The following is a 12806-nucleotide window of genomic DNA, read 5'->3' on the forward strand; positions in this document are numbered from 1 at the left end:
AAGATTGAGATTCGAACACAGCCACAGCTACTTATTAAGGCCCTTTGCAAATCACTGAGACTCTGTTTCAAAAAAAATAAAGAATAAAAAATAAGGCTTGGGGTGTGGTTCAGAGGTATAGAATGCCCCTGGGTTCCATCCCCAGTACTGCAAAAAAAAAAAAAATCTGTGCTCAAAGTATAGAATCTTTATTTGTACAATTTTAAATCATCTGGCCCCTTTGATTGGGATTAGATGGAATCTCAGTGTACTTTGATTTGCATCTCCCTGATGGATAATGATGTTGAACATTTTTTTATGTATCTATTGGCCATTTGTATCTCTTCTTTTGTAGAGTGTCAATTCAATTCAGTTGCCCAGTTCTTGATTGGGTAATTTGTTTTACTAGTGTAGAAACTTTTGAGCTCTTTGTATATTCTGGATATTAGCCCTTTATCAGAGTGGTGGCTGGGGCAGATCTTTTCCCATTCTGTAGGCTTTCTCTTTAGGTTCTTGATGGTTTTCTTTGATGAGCAGAAACTTTTTAGTTTGATGCCATCCCACTTTTTAATTTTTGCTTTAATTTCCTGAACTTTGGAGGTCTTGTTGAGAAAGTTACTGCCTGTGCCTATATGTTGGAGTGTTGAGCCCATGCCCTCCTCTAATAACTTCATAGTCTCTGGTCTAATTTTTAAGTCTTTGCTCTATCTCAAGTTGATTCCTGTGCATGGTGAGATATAAGCATTTAAATTTCATCTAATCCCAATAAGAGTGGCAAGCATAAAGTGGTCAAATAACAAATGCTGGTGACGATGTGGGGAAAGAAGAACTCTTTTACAATGTTGTGGAAGTGCAAATTAGGTCAGCCACTATGAAGATCAGTATGGAAATTTCTTAGAAAATTGGGAATGGATCCACCATATGATCTGGATATATCATTCCTGGGTATCTTTCCAAAGTGGTTGAAATCAGAGAACTACAGTTACAAATGCATACCCATGTTCATAGCAGCACAATTTTTGATATACAAAATATGGAACCAATATAGGACACTATCAACAGATGAATGGATTGCAAAATTATGGGAAATACACATAATGGAATTCTACTCAGCAATAAAGAACAAAACCATGTCATTTGCAAGAAGATGGAAAGACATAAAGAACATGTCAAGATCTCACTTAAGAGATCACAGAAAGAGAAGAGACATACATTTTCTCTAATATGCCCAAATTGGGAAGTATTGGGGATACCAGAGGGAGTCCAGATAATGTAGGGGAAATCTCAGCAAAGCTAGAAAAATAGGATAGGAGAGGAAGAAGGCTGAGGTTGATTAATGGAGGAGCTACATTCAAATATGTGTAAAAGTATGAATGTAGCATGGTTAACCTGTGCTCATTGTTGGGAAGGGGGAAAGGGTAAGTAGGGGATAGGGCACCAAGCACTCTCTGAATGTATGCCATTTTCAATATGATCAAATAAAAATAAATAAATAATTAAATAATTAAATCATCTTGCCCTAATTTATTTCCTTAATAGTGGATTAAGAATGATAAAAAATGAGGACCAATTGACAATATATTAGATATATTAGTAAATTGTCAAAATGTACTTATAAATTATTCCTATTTTCATAGTAAAATTATTTTCAGATAATAAACATATTAGATCTACATGTATTTAAAAACTAATTGCTAATGATCATTTAAAGTCCTGTATAGCTATTTTTATGATATGTGAATGATAATATACTTGTGTCATGTTAAATTAAATTAGTCACCTCTTACTGTTTTCATAATTCATGTAATTGCTCTGTAATTTAAAAAAATGGGTATAATAAAATGTACAAATGATCTAAAGATCATTTTATGTAAACAGAGTAGTTAATACAGAAATCTCAAATTCTCTTAACTGTCAGAATCAATATGTTTATAACTTAAAAAATCCTGGCTTACTGCCTTGAACAACTTAGAAAATAGATAATTGGCTTTCAGCACTATATATACGTATATTACTAAGCATGCAAATGAGATTCTCAAAGGTATTACATAAAAATGCTGGAGGATATAATACTGAGTAGCTCTTTTTTCATTATGCTAATAAAGAGGACAAATTAGTTTAAGAGAATCAAAATTATGTAGATGAACACAACTTCAACTTCTCTTATCTTGGGGAAAAGCATCATTCTGTTATATGTGCATCCAAGTTTAATAGGAATAAAATGTTTTAACTGACTTTCCTCACAATGTTTGAAAATATTTTGCATATGTAAATGTCAACCTGAAATTGATTAAAAATCATGCCTTTTATCTTTAAACATTTTACATTCAAAACCTAAAAATTGTCACTATTATTATTATTAGAAAGTTTTTCTTAAATGCTGAAATAGAATATTATTGAAAATAACACAAATTTGTCTTCAGAATATTCTATTTGCAACCATTAGGTTGATCATTAAATGACCTCTTCCAAATTAGAAATTCATGGTCTTCCAGGACATTTGATTCCTGCCACTTAACTGTTTAAGTTTTGTTAAATTTATTCTTTTTATTATTGGATGTCTTATTATTTAGATGTTGAGTGTCTGAGCCAACTTCCTACTTTTATGGATAAAATCTGCTTAATATCTTGATAGAAGATTTTTATTAGAAATACTATAAGACTTATTTTTTGAGTGTGATACTGGATATTGAACTCAGAGTAGTTCTACCTTCAAGCTACACCCCAATCTTTAATTTTTACTTTTTATTTGGAAACAGGGTCTTAGTAAGTTGTGGCAGGCCTTAATATATTGCTGAGTCTGGCAGTGAACCTGCAATCCTCCTATCTCAGCATCCTAAGTACTGGGATTACAAACATGTGCCACAATGCCTGGATTAATACTTATTGTTACACCTTGGTTTGGGATAGGTAATGAATTTTGGTAGTCAATCCTCAATCTAGCTTTCAATTTTCTTCCTTTATATTTGTTTTGGACACTTGTTCTCAAATATATCCAGTTAATTTTAATTTAGTGAAAATAAACATTTTCAAAGAAGGATTCAGTTTTAATGTAGACTAGGAGGGATATGAAAGTAGAAAGTTAAGAAGAGAAGTGAGAAATTTAATATATATATATATATATATATATATATATATATATATATATATATACACTAGTCATGTTAAGATTTTGATTTTCTCAAGTCCACGGTTAGTTGGTGCATTTGATTTCATCTTCAAATTTTATTAATGTTATTTCTTCTAAAAATTCCATAGTCATTGGTCTATAACATTAAGAAAATACTTCAGTCTTTTTTTTTTACGAAGCAATGAGGGCTGGTTTCTGTGCACATAACCTACAACATACAACCATAACCACAATTCCCTTTTAATTTATATGTGTGAAAAATTATTATTAGTGCTATATTTGAATAGGATAAAATACATTTTCAAGGGCTAAGATTGAAGCGACCTTGAATTAAATTCAGTTTTAGAATTTTACAATTAGATAGGACCAAGGTACATTTTCCAATTTTATTTAACTGATTATGAAATGTTAATTAAAAAAGGGTTTATGCTGTAGCCCACAGATACAGCATTCATGTGTTTGTTTATTTGTTTGTTTGCTTGTTTGTTTACTTATTTCTGGTGCTAGCATAGGAACCCAGGGGGTTTCTACCTCTGGGCTATACTACCAGACCTATTTTATACTTTATTTGGAAACAGGGTCTCACTAAGTTGCTGAGAGCCTCACTAAGTAGCTGAGGCTGGCTTCGAACCTGTGTGATCCTCCTGTCGCAGCCTCCCAAGCACTGGGATTACAAGTGTGCACCACCACTCCTGGCTTGCATCCGTGTGTTTAATTCTCATCCTCTCTCTCTCTCTCTCTCTCTCTCTCTCTCTCTCTCTCTCTCTCTCTCACACACACACACACACACACACACACACACACACACATACACACACACCTCTACCATATTGTGTTAGGACAATTTGGTTCAATCAGTCTAGTTCAATATACTTTTTAAAGTCTTTTTCTATTTAAATATATTCAGGAAAAATTTATTTTGATAAACTAAAAATAGTTAAAAAGAATAAAGTATATGCTCTAAAATATCTAAAATATCTTAACATTCTTGCATTCTTGCTTTCTAGATTTCTCTTATGTCTGGAAGTAACATATTACTTTGTTTAAATTCACATATATCATGACAGGAAAAAATAGAATTTATATGAAAAATAAAGTCTTGCCTTTTTCTGTTCATTAAGATTAAAAACTCAATGATGTTAATTATCTTGTTTAATATAGTGATAGTTAATTATATATTAAAGCAAACATTAAAATTTTAAATATCAATTATGTACATATTTCTTAATTTTTGCAATTTTATAGCCAGAAAAACTTGAATATTAAGGTAAATTCAAAAGTTTAGTAATAAAAAGTTGATAAAAAGTTAGGCTAATAATCTATTTTAACTTCCTTTAATTTGTAAAAATTACCTTTGTAATTTGTAAAAGTTTCTTCTTTTATTTTGTAAAAATTTGTTGCTTTACAAGATGACCACTTGTATTATTGTATAGTTGTTTTTATATTGAATATTATTAAACAACTTAGAGAACAAAAATAATGAGATTAATTTGTTAGTTCTTCCCAAGTAACCTTTGGAAGTGCTTTGGATTGGTGAATGGAATATGTCCTTGGATTTTATTTAAGCAGTCTTGGTTTCTGCCTTACAAATGAGTGTCTCTATCTGTATTTTAAGGAACTAAAATAAGTGATTTAAAGAGAACTCAATATTTCTGTACAATTGCTAGCCTATTAGATGATCTTGCTACTGATGTTCAAGCAAAAATAACAACAACAAGAAAAAAAAACTGGCAAAAATACTAGAAAAACTACCTTCTGAAACATATCATATGGAGATAGTTCCAGATTATGTTTCACTAAAATGATGCATATTCTAACTTCAACTTTAAGCAAAGGTATAGTAAAAGAGAAAGAAACTAATATCTGATACTAATTTAATTCATTTTCTCTATGTTAAACAATTCTGTGACCAATTAAAATATCCTATTTCTTTTATTTGAAAAAGCACTTGTAATTTATAACGAACCAATTAAACAGCTTAGCAAACAAAAACCATGTTCTACAACTCGCATTTCAACAACTAGTCTGAATCTTCACACAGAAATTCAAAGAGATTTCTGATAGTTCCATCCTAATGCCAACTAATTGAAAGCCTTGCAACATAAGTGCTGAAATGCCAGGGTCTTAAGCCAATCTTATACATATCGATCTAGACTTTCCCATTTGAGGATGTAACTGACTGTTGGAAGTTAATATTTTTCCTTACATTAATATATTTCCTTAAATAGTTCTGGTAAACTTGTTTAACAGTTGAAATTTAAATATATATGTATATAATATATTTGTATAATATATAAATATATAATATACGTATAAACATTTAATTTATATAATTTATATAAATATAATATAAATATAAATATAATAAATATATAATATAAATATAAATATTTATATTTAAATTATACATTTATAATATATAATATTTATATATAAATATTATAATATATGATATATATATATATATAAAGATAGAGAGAGAGATTGATTCACTGCTACAAGGCTACAAGATTTTTAAGATGTTGACTTCACTGTGGACATAAACTTTCAGAATATATAAGAAGACTCATTTGATTTAAAGAATAAGTAATCACCCTTCCATGTGAGTTTTGTTTATACTTTATTGTACCAACATGTTTATTTGCAATAAACAGTACCTACTTATACGTGTAGCTAATTCAGGCCATAAGGGAATAAAATTAAGCTGTTTTAATTTATAATGGTTATTAACAAAACATATTTTAAGAAGGCTTAAATAGTTTCATAATATATAATATTATATTTGAAGATAAAAATATTTAAAAGCCAGCACATAACCATATTACCTGAGATTATAAAGACCAAAAAATTTTCATGATAAGATCTGATAATGACATAGATCAAGATTAAAAGTTCTAAAACAACGTGAAAAATAATTTTAATATCTGAATTCAATTTGGGGCCATTTGCTATTTAGAGACACTAATTTTATTCATCTCAACAAAATCCAATTTTTGTCACATTATATACATTAGTCTTTTTATTTATAAAATAGAGGTAATTCAACAATTCTTAACAGCAGGTTTAATTCCACACAGAAAATCTTTATCTAACTGTGAGATATTTTGGGGAAGGAATCTAAAGGTTAACTTAAATGTCTTAAATATAACTCTTCTGATAAATCGCAAATATATTTTGATAAATACTTAAAATTATGGAAGAAGTATTGAATTTTTATGAAAATCTATAGCTGAAAAGCTTACATTTATTTTTAGCAATGCTTCCAAGAAAAAGATATAACACAAACAATGAACCACAGTTAGAGTTTAAACAAATGGCCATCCATTAAAGTTTTTTAAAACATTTTAAACATCTTTTCTTATGGTTCTTGACAGCTGAGGGCAAACAAGGTTCTTTGTCAATTTATGACTAAGCCAATACCTATAAAGATCCTCTGAGATTACTGTAAGCTTCAACTAATGTCCATTTCCTTTATGCTACATTTGGGCATTGAAGAGTGATGTCTTCCTAGGTGGCTATCTGTCTCCTAGACTCATTTACCTGAACACATAAAATGAAAAGTGATGAGCTTTTGGGGTAGACTTAATATTTGGCACATTAAAAGGTAATTTATTATAGATTAATATGACCTTAACAATACCACCTTTTATTCATTTCATTTCTCAAGTAAGAAAAAAAGCCCTATGAGATAAGAACTATCTGCCTTAAAATAGGTTATAATATATTGAAAGTCTTATAAACATGCATAAAACATACACATATATTCCTTAGAAAGTTAAAATCTATCTATAGTTAGTCTTCTAGAATAGAGTGAGGATCTAATTTGGGTTAGAAGAAATAGTCTTCATTATTTTACCTACACTGTAAAATAATTATCAAAATATTTTTAAGTAAAAGCTTGAAATAAGGTAAAAATAAAATGCATTTTTTTTTTTTTTTGGTGGTACTGGGGTTCCTGGAAGCCCTTCTACCCCCGGGCTACACTCCCAGACCTATTTTTACATTTTTTTTTTGAAACAGGGTCTCCTAAGCCAGCGCCCGCGGCTGGCTTCGAACCTGCGTGATCCTCCTGTCTCTGCCTCCCAAGCGCGGGGATTACAAGCGTGCGCCAACACGCCCGGCAAAATGCATTATTTTTGTATGAAAATAAATTTATATAAAGATAGCACAAATTAAATTCTATTAATTTAGGAAAAGTTCAGGGTGAGTGTGGTGGTGCACACCCATTTAATACCAGTAAATGGGAGGCTATGACACAAAGATCACAGGTTTGTTGCCAATATCAACAACTTAGTGAGACCAAGTTGCAAAATAAAAGATAAAATAGGGATGTGGTGTAAAACAGAGGTAGAATGTTCCTGGATTCAATCCCCATTACAAACAAAGAAAGTAAGAAAATATTTTTTTTAAAAACTACATAGAATATTTCTTTATAAGGTTTAATACATATGAATATAAACACATATACATATATATTATAGTGTGTGTGCATGTGAGTGTCTGATAATTCATAGTTAGTCTTGTAAACATAAATCATCTAGGCCTCTTCTGCAAATCCTTATAAACATGCTGACCCAGAAAACTCTAAAAAGCTATAGAAAACTTCCTCAGAGAAATGAGTATCATGAGAGTGAACTCAAGATTAATTTACCAAATTTTTAGCTCTTTCACATTATTGATTGCAACCCCAGAATTAATGAGAATAAAGACTATTCTACTTAATACTCTACCAGAATAACAAATAAATATAAAACTAGTATTTTTAAAAAATTATCACAATTGTAAAAGTATATCAAAGAGATTGAAGCAGCAATAAAGAGTCTACCATCAAAAAAAACACCCAGGACCAGATGGCTTCCCAAGTGAATTTTTTTAAAACCTTTTACAAAAGAGCTAATTCCAATATACCCTCAATCTATTCCATGAAATCGAAAGAAATGAGAATCTCCCAAATACATTCTGTGAAGCCAACATCACATTAATATCAAAGCCAAATAAAAACAGCTCAAGAAGAGAAAACTATAGCTCTATATCATTGATAAACTTAGACACTGAAGTACTAAACAAAATACTAGGAACAAACATTCTGAACCACATCAAGAAATGTATACACCATGAGAAAGTTAGGTTCATGTCAGGGATGCAAGGCTGGTTCAACCTATAAAAAACAACTCATGTAATTTATTATGTAAACAGGACCAAAGACAAAAATCTTATTATGTATTATTATGTAAACAGGACAAAAGACAAAAATTATACAGGAGGCATCACAATACCTGACTTTAAAGTATATTAAAAAGCTATACTAATGAAAACAGCATTGTATTGTCACAAAAACAGAAAAAAAATAGAACAATGGAGCAGAATAGGAGACTCAGAAAGAAATCCACACACTTATAGCCACTTGGCTTTTGACAAAAGATCCAAAAACATACACTGGAAAAAAGATAACCTCTTTAGCAATAGTGTTGACAAAACTAGTCAACCATATGCATAAAAATAGACATAAACCTCACTTTCTCTCACTATACAAAACTCAATTCAAGATGAAAAAAAACCCTGGAAATTTGACTAGAGACCATGAAGCTATTTGAAGAGGGCATAGGTCAAACATTTCAACATACAGGCACAGGTAAAATCTTTCTCAACAAAACAACAAAGGCACAATAAATTAATAAAAGGAGTATCAATATATGAAATTGGATTAAACTTAAAAGATTCTATGCAGCAAATATAACTATCAACAACTTCAACAGAGAGCTTACAGAATGGGATAACATTTTTGTCAACTATTCCTTTGATAAAGAATTAATATCTATAATATATAGAGAACTCAAGAAACTCACAGCTCAGAAAACAAAAACCAATGAAAAATGGGCAAGTGAATTAAATAGACACTTCACAAAAGATGGAGTACAAATGGCCAATAAATGTATGAAAAATATTTTCAACATCACTAGCAATCAGAGAAATGAAAATTAAAATTACTCTGAGAATTTATCTAACTCTAATTAGAATGGCAATCATTAAAATATCGAAACAACAAAGCTGGACATGGTGATGCACGCTTGTAACCTCCATGCTTGGGAGGCAGACAGAAGGGTCGCGCAGGTTCGAAGACAGCCGCGCTGGCTTAAGAGACCCTGTTTCCAAATAAAAAAGTATAAAATAGGTCTGGGAGTGTAGCCCAGAAGTAGAAGGGTTGCCAGGAACCCAGTACCACCAAAAAGAAAAAAAAAAAAGAAAAAAAAAAAGAGAAGAAACCCAAACAACAACAAATGCTGGTGAGGGTATGGAGAGATAGAAAATCTAGTAGATTGTTGATGGTACTGTAAATTAGTGCAACCACTTTATAAACAGTATGGAGGATTTCACAAGAAAGAAATTAAACCTACCGTATCATCCAGCAATTCTGGGTATCTACCCAAAAGAATGAAAACAAAACTACCGGACACATGCATAAGCATCTATGTTCATAGCAGCACAGTTTACAATTGCCAAATTACATAGTCAGGCAAATGTCTATCAACAGATGAATAAGTTATAGAACTGTTACAGAATAATTTTTACCAAGGCAAAAAGAAAAAAAATGATGTCACTTGCAGGGAAATGATAGAACTAGAGAACTTTATGCTCAGTGAGATTAGTCAGACACAAGAAGTAAAAAATCAGATGTTCTTCCTAATATCTGGAAGCTAGGGAGAAAAATGGGTCATAGGAGGGACTGTAGACAAAGATTAGAACCCTAAGATGAGTAAAGAACACAACTTAATTGAGGGAGATAAGACATGGAAGAGGAAAACTCTTCAATGTATATGATGTACATTCATAAACATATTAATCACTAAGCCAAACATGAGAAGGGGGGAGATGGGGTGGGAATTGGGAAAGGGCTAAATGTGAGATATGTGCATGTGTGCCTCTGCCATATTATAACTCATTAAGATAATTGATCACAATACAACAATTTTAAATACATATTGAAAAAAGAAAAAAAAAGAGCTGGGAAAGGTGGCATATGCTTGTATTCCTAGTACTTGGGAAACTAAAACAGAAGGATCACAGGTTTGTGGTCAGCCTCACCTACTTAGGAACACCATCTGAATCCTAACAAGACCCTGTTTCAAAATAAAGAATAAAATAAAACAGGGCTAGGGGTGTAGCTCAGCGGTAGAAGCCCCCAGGATTTAATAATCACTATCACAAAATAAGGTAAAATAAAAGAGAAAAGGTATTATTTTAAGTGGGCAAAATAATTGAAAAGTTTATGATAGCAAAAAATGTATTAAAATTTCTTTATAGAAATTGTAAAATGGTTGAGTAAAATTAGTCTGATTCTATACATAAAATTAACACATGATTATGACACCCTAAATTTAAATAAAACTTTACCCATATAATATTACTTTTCAAATTTATGTTTTTAATACTTTTATTATAGTCTCACATCAGAATGTATTTCATAGTGATAGTGATACATGCACACAACACTTGGTAAGTTTTCTCCTGGTTTCCTCCCCTTTTTTCCCTTCTCCTTACCTGATATTGAGATTGTCATTGATATTCTCACATATGTACACAATGTCAATGGTTGTGATTTTTCATGAATTCTCTCCTCCTCCTCTAGACTACCTTCCTAGCGCTGCTACTAGTGTTTCTTCTTCATTATCTAAAATCCCTCCTGTATCTTACTTAGTGCCTAGCTTCTGCATATGGTAGAACACATAGGACCTTTCACTTTTTGTAACCGGTTAGTCTCTCTTAATATAATGTTCTCTAAGTCCATCCATTTTCTTGCAAATACCACACTTTTATTCTAAATTGCTGAGTAGAATTTAACTGTGTGAATAACTCATAATTTTGTACTTCATTTATCTGTTAATGGATATCAAGGTTGGTTACATAATTTGACTAGTAAGATTTCATATATTTTAACTACTTAAAAGAGAATCTTCTGCTGGGTGTGGTGGTGAATGCTTGTAATCCCCACACTTGGGAGGCGAAGACAGTACATGCAGGTTTGAAGCCAGCCTCACTGGCTTAAGAGACCCTGTTTCCAAAAATAAAAACAGTATAAAATAGGTCTGGGAGTGTAGCCCAGAGGTAGAAGGGCTTCCAGGAACCCCAGTACCACCAATAAAGAAAAAGAGAAAAAGAGAATCTTCACTAATTAGGGGAGCAGCTAGTTTGACAGTTGCTGTATTAACAGTAGGAAGGATAGAATTTGGGCCAAGAACACAAGGGCAAGTTACTTGTATGAAAAGCATCCCATGAAGCTGAAAAACAAAGTACTTCACCGTAGCACTTTCTCATCTAAAATCTTAAATATACATAGTTCCAAAGCCTGTGAAAATTAAGAATAGCAGTCTCAATATATTGACCTTAAGAACCTAACTCGTGTTAGTGTGAGTTTAAAAAAAAGTAAGTAAACAGAATTGTTAGACTTTGTTTGGCTGGAATGATGCTACATTCTAAGTATAGCTAATTATAGAAGATTATAGCTCTGTGACAGAGATAGGAACAGAGGATGCCTCCCTATGGCATTGCTAAGTACAGAGCAGTGCATCTTTCTCCATAATAAAACTACATACAGGACTTTGTATGCCAGGGAGCTTTTCTAAATGAGGTGACATATAAGATGAAACTTGAAAACATAAGTAGAGAAAGTCTGGGAAAGGTATTTGAAAGAATAAGAATTGTCCAAAACAAGTTTTAAAAATGTGTATAATAAATTAATAACTCCTAGTAATTTATTATAATTTATTAAATATTATTAGTTCATCAAATAGGTATAAAATACCAGTTATCTGAGTATAGACATATCCTTAAAATATCTCATCACAAATTTTAATAATCAAATTATGAAACATTGGAATGAAAAGGACAAATAAGATTTCCTTATGCAATTTACAGCTAAGAACAAATCATAACATTTTTTTTTTTGTGGGTATGAGGATGAAACCAAGGGGCATTCTAGCTCTGAGTTATACCCCCTGTCCTATTTTTCATTCTTTATTTTGAAACAGGGTCTCACTAGGTTGTGGAGGGCCTCATTAAGTAGCTGAGGCTGTCCACAAACCGTGATCCTATGGTCTCAGCTTCCTGAATGCTGAGATTACAAGCATGTGCCACCATGCTCAGCTTTAAATCATAACAATTTTATTAAACTTTTAACTATCATTGTCTATAAATACAATCAAATATAATTAACAAGAGTGAGATTCTATTTTCCATATGGTCTAATCTATTGTTTATAATTTGTGTTGATGCCTTCACTTCAATGATTGAATTCTTCACTTCCTTTTGAGCTTCTTTCTGAATACTGTTCAAGTCTCAGATCATTTGTTTTTTTGTTCCTTTATTTCTTTCAGGCTCCCTTTAAATTCTTTTTCAAAAACCTGTATCATTTCTACTGTTAAATTTATTTGTAGTCATATATCTTAAAGGAGTACATGATGGTAGAGGCATATATATATATACACACACATACATATCTTTCATTTAGTCCTTTTCCAGTTCCCATCCTTTTCCTTACACCCTCCTTCTTTCTTATGTTTTGCTTAGTGATTGACTGTGATGTGTTTGTGAATTATGTGATATGGTGAATTATGTGGCTATGAATATGAATATGCATGCATTAGTTTGGCAGTTTGTTTTCCATTCTTTTGAGTATTGCTGAATTATATGGTAAGTTCAT

Source organism: Muscardinus avellanarius, assembly GCF_963383645.1.
Source record: "Muscardinus avellanarius genome assembly, chromosome: 1".
Taxonomy (NCBI): domain Eukaryota; kingdom Metazoa; phylum Chordata; class Mammalia; order Rodentia; family Gliridae; genus Muscardinus; species Muscardinus avellanarius.